General features: G+C 34.8%; 1 non-coding gene across 1 annotated transcript; it reads left to right on the top strand.

Moving 5' to 3' along the window:
• Nucleotides 1-4,468: 4,468 nt before the first annotated feature.
• Nucleotides 4,469-4,575, top strand: LOC128294641 (small nucleolar RNA R71). The gene has a single exon (XR_008284949.1). It is a non-coding gene; the product is annotated as a small nucleolar RNA R71 (small nucleolar RNA).
• Nucleotides 4,576-13,505: the final 8,930 nt, after the last annotated feature.

The raw sequence follows: 13,505 nt of genomic DNA, 5'->3' as shown, positions 1-13,505 counted from the left end.
GATTACTTTCACTTTCACTTTCTGCTCTGTTTCTTTTATCAGATCAATACCGTAAATTTTATTCTCACTGAGCTTAGACCAGTATAACGGAGTTCTACACTTCCTACCGTATAAGGCTTCGCACGGTGCCATTTTAATGCTCAATTGAAAACTGTTATTATAAGCGAATTCAATCAAAGGTAGATATTGTTCCCACACACCTTCAAACTCAAGAATGCAACATCTCAACATATCCTCAAGTGTCTGAATAATCCGTTCTGATTGACCATCAGTTTGCAGATGAAAAGCGATGCTAAAATGCAATTTAGTACCCAGAGCATCTTGCAATTTCTTCCAGAATCCCGACGTAAATCTCGGGTCTCTATCTGACACTATCGACAATGGCACACCATGCAATCTCACAATATTAGAAATATACAACTCAGCTAGCTTATCCAGCGAATGATCAAACTGAACTGGAATAAAATGAGCTGATTTTGTCAAACGATCAACTACAACCCAAATTGCATCTTTCTTTTTCAGAGACAGAGGCAAACCCGAAACAAAATCCATGGTCACTCGATCCCATTCCACTCTGAAATCATAATCAGTTGTAATAACCCAGATGGTACCTGATGCTCAGCTTTAATTTGCTAACAGATTAAACATATCGAAACAAAGTCAGAAATATCTCTTTTCATTCCCAGCCACCAATATAGTTGTTTCAAATCGTTATACATTTTCGTACTTCCCGGATGTACTAAAAATCTACTACTGTGAGCTTCACTCAAAATCGTTTGAATCAAATCCGGATTTCTTGGAACACAAAGTCTATTTCTGAACCTCAAACAATCATGATCATCTTTTCGAAATTCAAAATTAGAATCAGAATTACACTGAGTTCGTTTAGCCATAATCTTATTATCAACCATCTGAGCTTCGATAATCTGTTGTAAAAACAAAGGCCTCACTTTTAATTCAGCTAAAACTGAACCATCATCCGACAAAACTAAATGAGCATTCATCACACTCAAAGAAAATAACGATTTTTGACTCAAAGCACCAGCAACAACATTTGCTTTTCCCGGATGATCATCAATCACAAGTTCGTAACCTTTTAACAGTTCTAACCATCTTCTCTGTCGCAGATTCAAGTCTTTTTGTGTCATTAAGTACTTCAAACTTTTATGATCAGAAAATACATGACATTTCTCACCAAATAGATAGTGACGCTAGATCTTCAAAGCAAACACAATAGCAGCTAACTCGAGGCCGTGGGTCGGATAATTCTTTTCATGTGGCTTCAGTTGTCTCGAGGCATATGCTATAACTTTTCCTTCTTGCATTAAAACAAAACCGAGACCATTCAATGAAGCTTCACTATAAACAACAAATTCCTTACCTGATTTAGGTTGCACAAGTACGGGAGCTTCAGTTAACAGAGTTTTTAACCGATCAAAACTTTTTTGACACTTTTCAGACCATTCAAATTTTACATCTTTTTGAAGTAACTTTGTCAATGGAGTTGCTATTGCAGATAAATCTTTTACAAATCATCTGTAATAACCAACAAGTCCCAGAAAACTACAGACTTCAGAAACATTCCTCGGAGGTTTCCAATTCAGAATAGCTAAAATCTTTCAAACTATTTATCTCGCAGAGTTTGTAGCACTGCTCTCAAATGCTTGGCATGTTCAGATTCATTACGTGAATAAACCAATACGTCATCAATGAATACAACAACAAATTGATCAAGATACGGTCTGAAAATTCTATTCATTAAATCCATAAATACAGCAGGTGCATTCGTTAAACCAAAAGGCTTAACAAAAAATTCATAATGCTTGTACCTTGTTCTGAAAGCAGTTTTCGGAAATCAGTGTAACACCCCTAACCCGTATCCATCTCCGGACTAGGGTTAAGCGGCATTACCAAACATATCAACACACTTCGCATTCATTTCACGTGTGGTAAATGAGAAAATTTGACAGGTATGTGCTTAAACCCTCGGGTTGAAAACTTGGTATGATGAAATCGTAGAAAGATATTAAATGTAAATGAAACATGAATGTCTTGGTGTTGTTTATGCAAATGATGTTTTATGTGAGGTTGTGTGATTATGTTACTTGCTATTTGCATGTGAACTTACTAAGCATTTGTGCTTACTCCCTCCTTTTCTTTCATTGTAGTTTTGACAAGCTGGCTTGAGAATCGGGATAGGTCGAAGACTCGTTCACACTATCCGAAGGCTTAAATTGGTAAAATGGCTTGTGTATTTTGAATGTGGCATGTATGGCAAAACACTCACTTTGTGTGATTGATCTTATGATATGGCTATGGTTTGGTAAGAAAAGGGTTTGTAAATGATTAGCCATTGCAATGACCAATCTAAGTCATATTTGATGTTATGTATGTTTAAAATGATATCATATTTGATGTTATGTATGTTTAAAATGCTATTTAGTCCATGAAAATCATTAGTAAAGTGAAATTTGCCATAAAATGAATCTGACAAAGAAGAAGATGTAAATTTGAAAAATCACTAAAAATAGTAGAAATGGAATTAAATGATGAGTAAGTTATGAAATTGAAGCTTAATTAGTATATTTTCATATGGATTGAACAAAACAGGTATATAATTTATATTTTATGAGATATTTGAATTTTTGTGAAATAGGGCCAGAGTGATTTCTAGATCCCCTGTTTTGACTTTAAAAATTCATCATAAATTGTAAAAATATAATTAGAAGTCATAATTTATATGTAAAAATTCCTTATTGAGTCTAGTTTTAAGATAAATAAACTTCATAGTCATTGAAATTCTGTACAGAGAGATATCTAATTCGTAATATACAGATGTTAGAGCAGTCGAACCCTGAAACAGGGGAGACTTTAACTAATAAACTGTACTAATTGGCTTGACCAAAAATTCTAGAAAAAAATTAGTAAATAGATATATGAGTCTAGTTTTAGGAAAAATTTATGAAATTGTATTTCGTGTTTTGGAACTAGAGATATGAATTTTTAACAACTCTGATGCAGATTGCTAACTTGACTGGAAATTTTAAAAATAAATTGTTTGAGTTGTTTAAGTAATGAATTAAGTCTGTTAACACCTCGTGTTCGACTCCAGCGACGGTCTCGGGTATGGGTGTTACAGATACTTGCTCCTATGTCACACAAAGCTTTACCATAGTAAGATTCACCAATGTGATAGGGTATCTTAAAGCTTTCTGGATCCTTCAATTTCGGTGACAACTTGTTCTACAGGAACGCACTGCACTCCTTTGTCAGGGTGACAGTCTCATACTCACTCAATCATTTCTTATTGGATAGTACATCCTTCATAAACTTCACGTAATTCGGTATTTGTTCTAAAGCCTCCACCAATGGAATATTGATGTGTAATTGCTTCTGACCATCCAAAAATTTCTTGAATTGCACCTCATGTTTCTTCTTGTGTTGCTGCAATCTTTGTGGATATGGAGGTGATGGAACTTTCGGTTAGACCAGAAAACTCTTCTGAGTAGGTAAATCTGCATCCAAACAAGATGCTAAAGTATCTGAATTCACTAAGTTAGGATTTACCTTGTCAGTCTTTGCAGATTCTAATTCCTTTGGTGTAGGGATTTCAACAGCTGGTTGACTTTCCTTCTTTTCAACAAGCTTATCTTCAACATCAATCAATCGGGGTTCCAGAATTTTACCACTTCGCAACGTCACTACCTTGATATGTTCTTTACCCAAGTTTCATGGATTCTCAGTATCACTTGGTAAGGTTCCTTATGGTCTATTACGAAGCTTTGTAGCTAACTAACCCATTTGGTTTTCCAAATTTTTCAGTGTTGCTGCTTGGCTCTGGATCAAAGCGTCATTCTTTGCCATGTATGCTTTCAACAAGTTCTCCAAACTATTTAATGCCTCAACTTGAGGCGGTTTTGGAGCTTGCTAATTAAACCCTTGAGATTGGTTGGGTCTATGTTGCATAAAGTTGTTGTTCGGTCTATTTCCTTGGTTGCTCCAAGAAAAGTTAGGATGACTACGCCATGAAGGATTATAAAAGTTGGAGTGGGGCCCTTGTCCACTCCTATTTTGATGTTGGTTCCCCACATAGTACACTGACTCAGGATTCAATGGGCAATTCTCGAAAGAATGACCTTCCCCACAGTAGACACAGGAAACTACTTCAAATGGACTTGGTGGCTGAGCTGCAAAATTATTAGCACTATTAGTGGTAAACTGCTTTAACATAGAGGAAATAGATGATACCTGAGCTGATAACAAAGTGAGAGCATCAACTTCATGAACTCTAGCTACACGTCTTCCTGAAGCTGTTCGATTTGTTGGCCATTGATAGATATTACTCGCGATCCTCTCGATGATCTTATAAGACTTAGACAAAATTGCACCATTCACAGAAGCATCTACCATCAATCTTGTATGTGCATTGAGACCATTATAGACTGTCTCCAACTGGATACAATGAGGAATCCCATGATGAGGACACTTACAAAGTAACTCCTTGAATCGCTCCCAAACCTCATACAAAGACTCGTCATCCAATTGTTGGAAAGTTGTGATCTCATTCCTCAACTTAACATTCTTGCTAGGCGAGAAATACTTAACCAAAAATCTCTCTACTAATTCTTGCCATGTAGATATGGAACTTGTTGGCAATGAATTGAGCCATGCTCGTGCTCGATCTCGCAACGAGTACGGAAACAACTTCAACCTTATTGCATCTTCAATCACACTAGCTATCTTGAATGAATCACTCACCTCCAGAAACAACCGAAGGTGGAGATGTGGATCTTCCGTGGGCATAACATTAAATTGGCCCACCGTTTGTAGCATTTGAAACATCACTGGTTTCAATTCAACTTGGGTTGCCTCAATATCTGGCCTTCTAATTCCTGGATTTAACTCATTGAAAAGCGACACTGCATATTTCCTGATGCATCGATCCCTATCATCGACAATGAGGATGGGATTTCGTACATGATCAGCTTCATTACCTTGGTCTTGATTCTGATTTCCAAGGTCCATCTCGACTTGTCTTTGAGTTGTTCATTCACTTCTTCTTTGTCTGAAAGTTCGCTCAATTTCAGGGTCTATTGGGAGTAAATCAATAATCCGATCTATGCTCATAAACCCCTAAAAAGAAAATCTCAAAATTAAAAAGAATAAGTTAGTAATGCTAGAAGTAACCAAATTGAAAATAAATAATTTCACAAAAAATGACTATGACAGTAGTTGACAATCCCCGAAAAAGGCGTCAAAAACTTGTGACACTCGGGTTTGTGCAAGTGTACACAGTCATTATCAAGTAATAAGTAAGTATCGAGTTATCATCTCCACAGGGATTGTATTTGTGCTAAGTCAATCAATTTGTAAAATTATATTAACAATTTGATAAATAAAAACAATATAATTGAGGAGTGATGAAAAATTAAGTAAAAGAAAAAAATGCAATGATCCCTAATACAATTTATCCTAAGTATGCAAACTATATGACTGAAATAGATTTTAGCAGAATTAACACAATAAGCAACAATTATAACATAAATAAGCTAGGACAATTACTTTAGTTAAACTCAAATTATTATCAACATGCTTATTAATATTCGAAAAAAATTCTATGGCAACTCAATCTTTCATGAGTTTGGAAACCACATTAGGTCCTTTCGGAATCCTTTACTTAGTAAATACGCATTTTACTGATCCTTATTTACTAATGGTTTCTTAGTATTCGTGCGAGGTAACAAGGACGTGTTAGGTTTGAAACAGTTTGATCACACAAATCTAAAAACTATGCAGATAACAGAGCCTAGTTAGGGTTGTTATGCAACCTGCAATTTAATTGGGTTAGGATCTAAATTGAGCATGCACATTTCAATTACGTGTCCATTAGTCGTCGTCTGGTTAAGATCGCTTAGCTAATTCAGGTACATTTCAATCATGTATGAACGAAATATAGACTTGATTTTAATTGAAAACATGATCGACTGAGGCACAAATATTATAAGCATGAATCAAATAAATATTATTCAATCAAAATAACCATCCTAGCTTAAATAAAATTAAGCTATCATTGTTGTAAACAAGAATAGTAAACACATAGCAAACATTCTTGAATTAAGTTAAAGAAAAGAAAGATTAAACCCAAATCAAAGTGACTGTAACCCAAAACTCTGACTGACGACAGCTCTTTCGTTCCTTCATTTCGCTCATTTGCTGATGGCTCTCCAAGGTAGCCGACCAAAGGCTCTTTAAGAGGCTAACTTTCTAAAAATATTTATGCAAGATGATGATAGGCGTGAGAGGTAAGAGAGTTGAGAGAGGAGAGAACGATGAATAAGTGAGGGATGATTAGTGAAAGAGGGATGAGGTCTTATTTATAGGTGAGGCAAGTGAGCTAGTTTGCTAAAAATAGGAGTTTCCATCTTTTGAGAATTCCTCCAAGGGTGGTCGGCCATGATTTGCGGAAATGTGGCTGATTTTTGCTTGATTTAAGTGCCACACATCATCAGGATCAAGACTCGGTCAATTGCAAATCTCCGAGTAAATCTTTAATCTTCAAGGGCCTCGAGTAATTAAACCAAAATTCAATTTATGAACATCAACATGTAGCCGAATTTTGGGTTGACTTAGTTCTCCATTTGGATGGTTTTGTAATCAACATAAAGCTCTCAGACCTGTCCAAAAATAGTAGATAATTTAGAGGACCAAAGAATGTAATTTAACCACTTTAATTAATCAATTTACTTAATTAATTAAAACCCAATTTATTAATGAAACATATTAAAATAAATTATTAAATCTAACTTTATATTTTATTATTTAATTTAATCATGCATGGCCTACTTTATAGCTTGAAAATATAATATGTGAAATTAATATAAAAGAAGCCATTTTCGCATGAAAACTATATAATAAAGCATAAAATCACATTTTAATAATTTCTATGTCCCAATTTCATATTTTCATACATTTCATTAATTTATTAAGCAATTACTTGGTTTGAACAACAAATTTAAGTGAAAAGGTGACGAATTATATAGGAAAAATCTTATATATTTTCAATTTACACACCCCTAACCCGTATCTGTCACCAGAATAAGGTTGCGGAGCATTATTATAAAAAAGTAACTTAAAATCAATCATTTCTAAACATTTCGTAAATTATAGCATAACTCGTTCAAAAAATGCTTATTGTCCCTTTTTAGAGCCCTTGAGGCCTTAAAAACACTTTAGAAACAATTCGGGACTAAATCAAAAACATTTAGAATTTTATGGAAAAAAGATAGAAAATTTCACACAGCAACGGTCACACGGCCATGTGGGCAGGCCGTGTGGACATTCAAAGTAGGGACACACGGTCGTGTCCCAGCCCGTGTCCATGCCCATGTAACTCTCTAACTTGGGTCACACGGTAAGCCACATGCTCGTCTGCCAAGCCGTGTAACTTTCGAAATGGCCTCACACGCCCGTGTGCCAGGCCGTGTGCTAGACCGTGTAACTTCCTAACTTGCAACCCTTTGAAACCTATAGGGGACACACAGCTGTGTCGCATGGCACAGGCTGAGACACAAGTTCGTGTCTTAGGCTGTGTGGATAAGAAATAGGCTAATTTCAAGTCATTTCCTTCACCCTACTCAAGCATGATCCCATGAACCAATTACACACACATTCAAACCTTGAAAACATACCTAAAACATGTACAACAATGACTAAATCATTACACCATTTATCCATACAACCAATATGCCAAAAGGCACCTCAATCACAAATCTTTAAGTCAACCAAAACATAAACATATTTAAGCATAAATTAACCACACACAACTACCTCCTTTTATTCCAAGTCATAGCACAATTGACCATATGCTAAACACATCAAAACATACCAATTTGGTCATTCAAAACATATCATCACTTAACCATTTCAACATTAGCCATCAAAGCACCAAAATGCCAAAATGTTATTAACCATGTAACCACATAATTACATGCCAAACATAACAACTAAACTATCAAACATAATCACCTATACATGACATTATAACCATGACTCTAAACATTAAAATCAATCGAAATAGTCATGGGAAGTGTTATAGATATCTGACGAGCTTTCAAACCGATTGAGGTTCCGATAATCTATAAAACATAGGAAAGAAAAACAATGTATGCATATAATGCTTAGTAAGTTCGTAATTCATGAAAAAAGCTTACCATTTTCATAGCATAATCATAAAATAGACATGATAGATCTAACACAAGCTTGAGCATCACCAACAACACTAGTTAGTGATTAAACACATAACTTAGCACAATTCATCACATGGTAAGGTGAATTTCATAATCATTATACATATGAATTCAAACTTTTCATAACATGGCTATACATACCTTTTTCATCAATACTTCATACCTTTCCATAATTTCATAATATAATCAATCGGAACCCTTACAAGTTCATCTCTTTACGTGCCCGCTGAACCATTTAAAATAATATCGGATACACGGGAAGCTCACACATAGTGTGCTAACATATGGTTGAAACCAATCCTTTCCTTTTCCTTTACGTAAACACTCATACGAGCCATAAATAGGCCTACTCACACAAGCTGGCGGTCAAAACATAGCTACCTGATGCCGCTCACACAAGCTGACGAGTATTCTTAACAAATGTCGGAACTCAACCATTGGTAGGACGTTCAGGACCAGCACTCGAAACATGGTAGGCTCGATAGTCGTCGTAACATCATTGGATTTCCTGTCAAAGCATAATATGACAATTAACATAATAGCATTTAAATCAAATACATTAAAACGCTATTTAAACTTACAAACTTACCTCGATGACAAGAACGATGAAATAGGATCAATTAGTCAGACACTTTATCTTTCCCTCGATCTAAGTTCGTACAAGGCTTCACTTGATCAAAAAAATCAAATTCAATCCATTGAATATTCATTCTATTCAATTCAATCCAAAATTCATACTTTTACAAATTTACACTTTTACCACTAATATTTTAACTTCTTTACAATTTAGTCCATAAGCTCGTAAATTGAAATTCATGCAATTTCATCCACATACATAGCTAGCTGAATTCAATACATAGTCATAGCAACTCATACAACTCTTTATTTCACAATTTCACCTTGTATTTTACACATTTTACAAATATATCCTTAATTGACGTTTTCAACAAAAATTACTTTACAAAAGTTGTTTATTTATCAACAAAGATTCATTTTATTCCATCAATCATCAAAAACCACATAAATAAATTCATGGAAAACCCTAACCTTTTAACAATTTTGCAAATTAGTCCCTGGGCTAGCTAGATTAAGCTACAACAACTCTAAAAACATAAAAATCATTAAAAACGGGACAAATCTCACTTACATGCAAGCTTGAGTATAGACCAAAAGCTTCAAGCCCTAGTTATGGCTTTCTTTCCTTCAAAATTTGGTGGAAGAAGACAACAAAGATGATATATTTGTTTTCTTTAATTTAATTAACTTATTTACTTAATTATATTTTTAACCTTTGTTTTTAACTTAAAATTCACCTATTTAATGTCCATCTTTGTCTACTCAATATGAAAATGGTCTAATTACCATATAAATACCTTAACTATTTAATTTCATAGTCATTTGGTACCTTTAATATATAGCACTCTAATTTTGCATCTTTTACGATTTAGTCCTTTTCACCAAATTAAACATGCAAACGATAAAATTTCTTAACAAAATTTTATACGACCTTGCTAATATCCCGTAGACATTAAAATAATAATAAAATAAATATTCTCATATCATATTTGTGGTCCCGAAACTACTGTTTCAATTTCATTGAAAATGGGCTGTTACATTCCAACATACCATTATTCGTTATCATTTTAGGAATTTTTTCCAGTCCACATATAGCAATTTCTCAATCAATACATTGCAAAACATTTCACCCAACAAAAATTCCATGCTTTCAATATTTATTTACAAATTAATAACACATTTTATACATACAACCAATCATACATTACATACCCAAAACACGTAGGTGTTCCTGTAGGTATTCCCGAATATGCCACATAGGCGTTTAATGATTCGCAATAAAGGAAACACAAAATACACCACAAAGGTATTTACAGAATACACCATAAATGCGTTTACAGAACACACCATAAAGATGTCATAGAGAACTTGCCCAAAAAGCTCTATTTGGTTGCCACCAAGGCACCACATGAACTATCGTGTTTGTGATATGAATTTGCATAAACTCATTATCGTGTAAGGTTTGCCCATCATCACTCTAGGACACGCAGAAATCCCAGTAGATAAATGTGGCTCATCCACTCTTTCCAAAATGTGTCATGGCCATGGTCTTTCCTCAGAATTGGTCGTACCAAATTTCATGTTTATTGTCCTGATGGACTTCGTTGCATACCACTGCGATGTCAAAACTCACTGCACATAATCTCCCAACACTCTGTTAAACCCCTATTTCTACAACATTTCCAATCATGCATCGTACATCGAACATACGTACACATTCATAAGGGCTATACTCATTTTCCTATTCGAATCATACTTCTTTACATGTTTCAACCACATTCTGTGTACACAAAAACATTTTCTTCACAAAATCACATGCACCCATACATACAACACATCACACACTCAAACTTACACGAATACTATATGAAGATCACATATACACATTCAATAATCACCTAAGAACTCATGCATCATTGCTAGAATATCAACCATAAGAATAATTTTTTGGAATAATTATAGGAGTCGAGTCTAGGGTCTCACTTGATACTCACCTATAAGCTTGGAGTTCCATGCTCGAACATCTTCCTTGGAATATTAACAACAACTGCTTAAAGAATATGGGACCATTATTAAGAACTCAATTACAGAAAATTTGCTATCATATTAACTATAGATAACCTCTATGCAAGGCCACTTATTGGAAACTTATTGTTTACAAACTCAATTACATTCTCACTCTTTTATAAACTTAACATGCAGAGTTATCAAACTTACCAGAAGGTGGAACACCTACAGATTAATTCAAAAACCTTAGCTTCCAACTTAACAAAGGAGGAGAGAACATAAAAATTTGAGAAAATGAACCAGAGAGTAGTATTGAAAAAAGAAAAATCCTTCATACTAACCTTTCTCTCAATATATATCTAGTTCCCCTTAGTGGAACTTGACAAGTGTTAATTGTATTCATAGTTTTTCCTAATAAATGACCTATAAAATCCAAGAGAAATATAAATGAGAGTCATGTACAAATATTATTCGACCTATCAATTTAGTTGGCTCCTAACAAGATCACATTATAAAACCCAATTAGCAAAGTATTCAGGCAAACTGGGCGTACAATACATTTGGCGATAACTCTCACGAGGCTTACTCTTTACTTGTCATATTTTTTTCTTAAATAGCATAATAACCTAGGATAAAATCCACGGCGGATACTTCACACCAACTCTTATTCGCTAGAAAACTATAAATGGGTGGACTACACTATGTCAAATAGATAACTTAACATCTACATGTCTTCTTATCAGGTCTAACAGATATGGGGTGTGACAACTGATGTGCGAACTTTCTATCAAGTAGAAATGGGCAAACTAACCTTATGAGTAGTAAGTGCGAGCTATGATTGTATGTGGACTGACTATATAGGGTAGTCATGTGTAACTGTAAACTATTTGTGCATTGTCCTTGCAAAGCATGTACGGATAGCTACTATATGGTTTGTGTAAACTGCTTTGATATTGTCCTTGTAATGATAAGTAAATCGACTTGTAAGGTAATTATGTGCGAATCTTATGTAAGTAATTATGTGCTAGCCGATTTAGTAAAACTTTACATGTGAACCGATTTAGTATATGTATATATCAATGTGCGAGTTGTAATGATATGTGAGCTATGTAATTTGTGAGTCATAGTGATGTGTGAGCTCTATAATGTGTGAGCTACAATGATGTGCGAGTTGTGTAATGTGCAAGCTATGTAATGTGTGAGCTATGAAAATATGCAAGTTGATCCTATAAATCATGTGCAAGCTCTTTGAAAAATGCAACGTGCGAACAGTAATAAGGTGAAAAATATAGCAGTGTGTTTGTTGTATGGATGTGCGAGTTGTGTCAATGTGTGACTAAAGTGGGGCAGTGGAAGCAGCAGTAGTGTACAATTCAGGGAAATGTGTGAACAGTGGCAATCTATATGCTATATCATTTTTAATTCTGCTTAATTCCTCTACTAAGTTAGGTTTTATCGTGCTGGATGTACGCAACCTGGCATGATAGACGTATTGTTGGCATGCTTATGTTATTTGCTATTCACATGTCATGCTGGAGAGTTTCTACTTTTGTTTTGATTCAAATGTTATGATTTTCGAAACTCACTAAGATCATTTTGAACTTACCAAGTCCCTTCATTCTATTTTTCAAGTATCTTAGGTTGCATTAAGGACTTAAAGGGACTCAGCTAGATCGTAGCCTCTTTTGTGAGGCTTTTTAGTGGTTATTTTGTAACATGTACATATTGAGGGTGTAGCACCCCTAACCTGTATCCCTCATCGGAATAAGGTTACAGAGCATTATTAGAGTTTACAAAATAATTTCATGTCATTTACTATTCATATCCAAAACTAATCATATTGCCCCTTGAATGGACCCTCGAGGCCCAATTTAAACATTAGAATCAAGTTGGGACTAAATCAGAAACTCAAAAATTTTTTCATAAAATATCAAAATTTTTCTTATACATAGGGGTCATACGCCCGTGTGAATAGGCCGTGTGGCTGACATGGCCAAGTGACATGCCCATGTCTCAGGTCGTGTGAGCATTCGATGTGAGACACACTGCCGTATCCTAGCCCATGTCCTTACCCGTATAACTCTCTAACTTGTGCCACACGGCAAGCCACATGATCATGGTATTTCTTTAATTTCTTTGAATTAGATGACTGTGACTTGCCCATAAATCTTTTACCAGATACCCAAGCTTCTCTTTCTGCTTGCTTCTTTTCTTTACTTAATTCATCGGCTTTGTGTGCTCGATCAACTAGTACCATAAATTCCCTTAATTCAAGAACTCCAATCAATAGTTTGATATCTTCATTTAGACCTTCTTCAAAACGTTTACACATATCATCCTCAATCAAAACCCATTCTCTGGCATACTTACTTAGCTGAACAAATTCCCGCTCGTACTCAGATACAGTTATGTTTCCCTGTTTAAGCTCTAAAAATTCTTTCTTTTTCTGATCCAGAAATCTCTGACTGATGTAATTTTTTCTAAATTTAGTCTGGAAGAATTCCCATGTAACATTTTCTCTTGATAAAACTAAAATTAGGGTATTCCACCAATGGTAGGCTGTGTCTTTTAATAAAGAAATTGCACATTTCAAACACTCAGCATGTGTACATAATAATTCATCTAAAACCCTGATGGTATTTTCCAACCAAAATTCAGCCCTCTCTGGATCATCAT

Source organism: Gossypium arboreum, chromosome 6 (genome assembly GCF_025698485.1).
Source record: "Gossypium arboreum isolate Shixiya-1 chromosome 6, ASM2569848v2, whole genome shotgun sequence".
Lineage (NCBI taxonomy): Eukaryota > Viridiplantae > Streptophyta > Magnoliopsida > Malvales > Malvaceae > Gossypium > Gossypium arboreum.
Note: the sequence above shows the minus strand (reverse complement) of the source record. Positions and strands in the feature narration are given on the sequence as shown.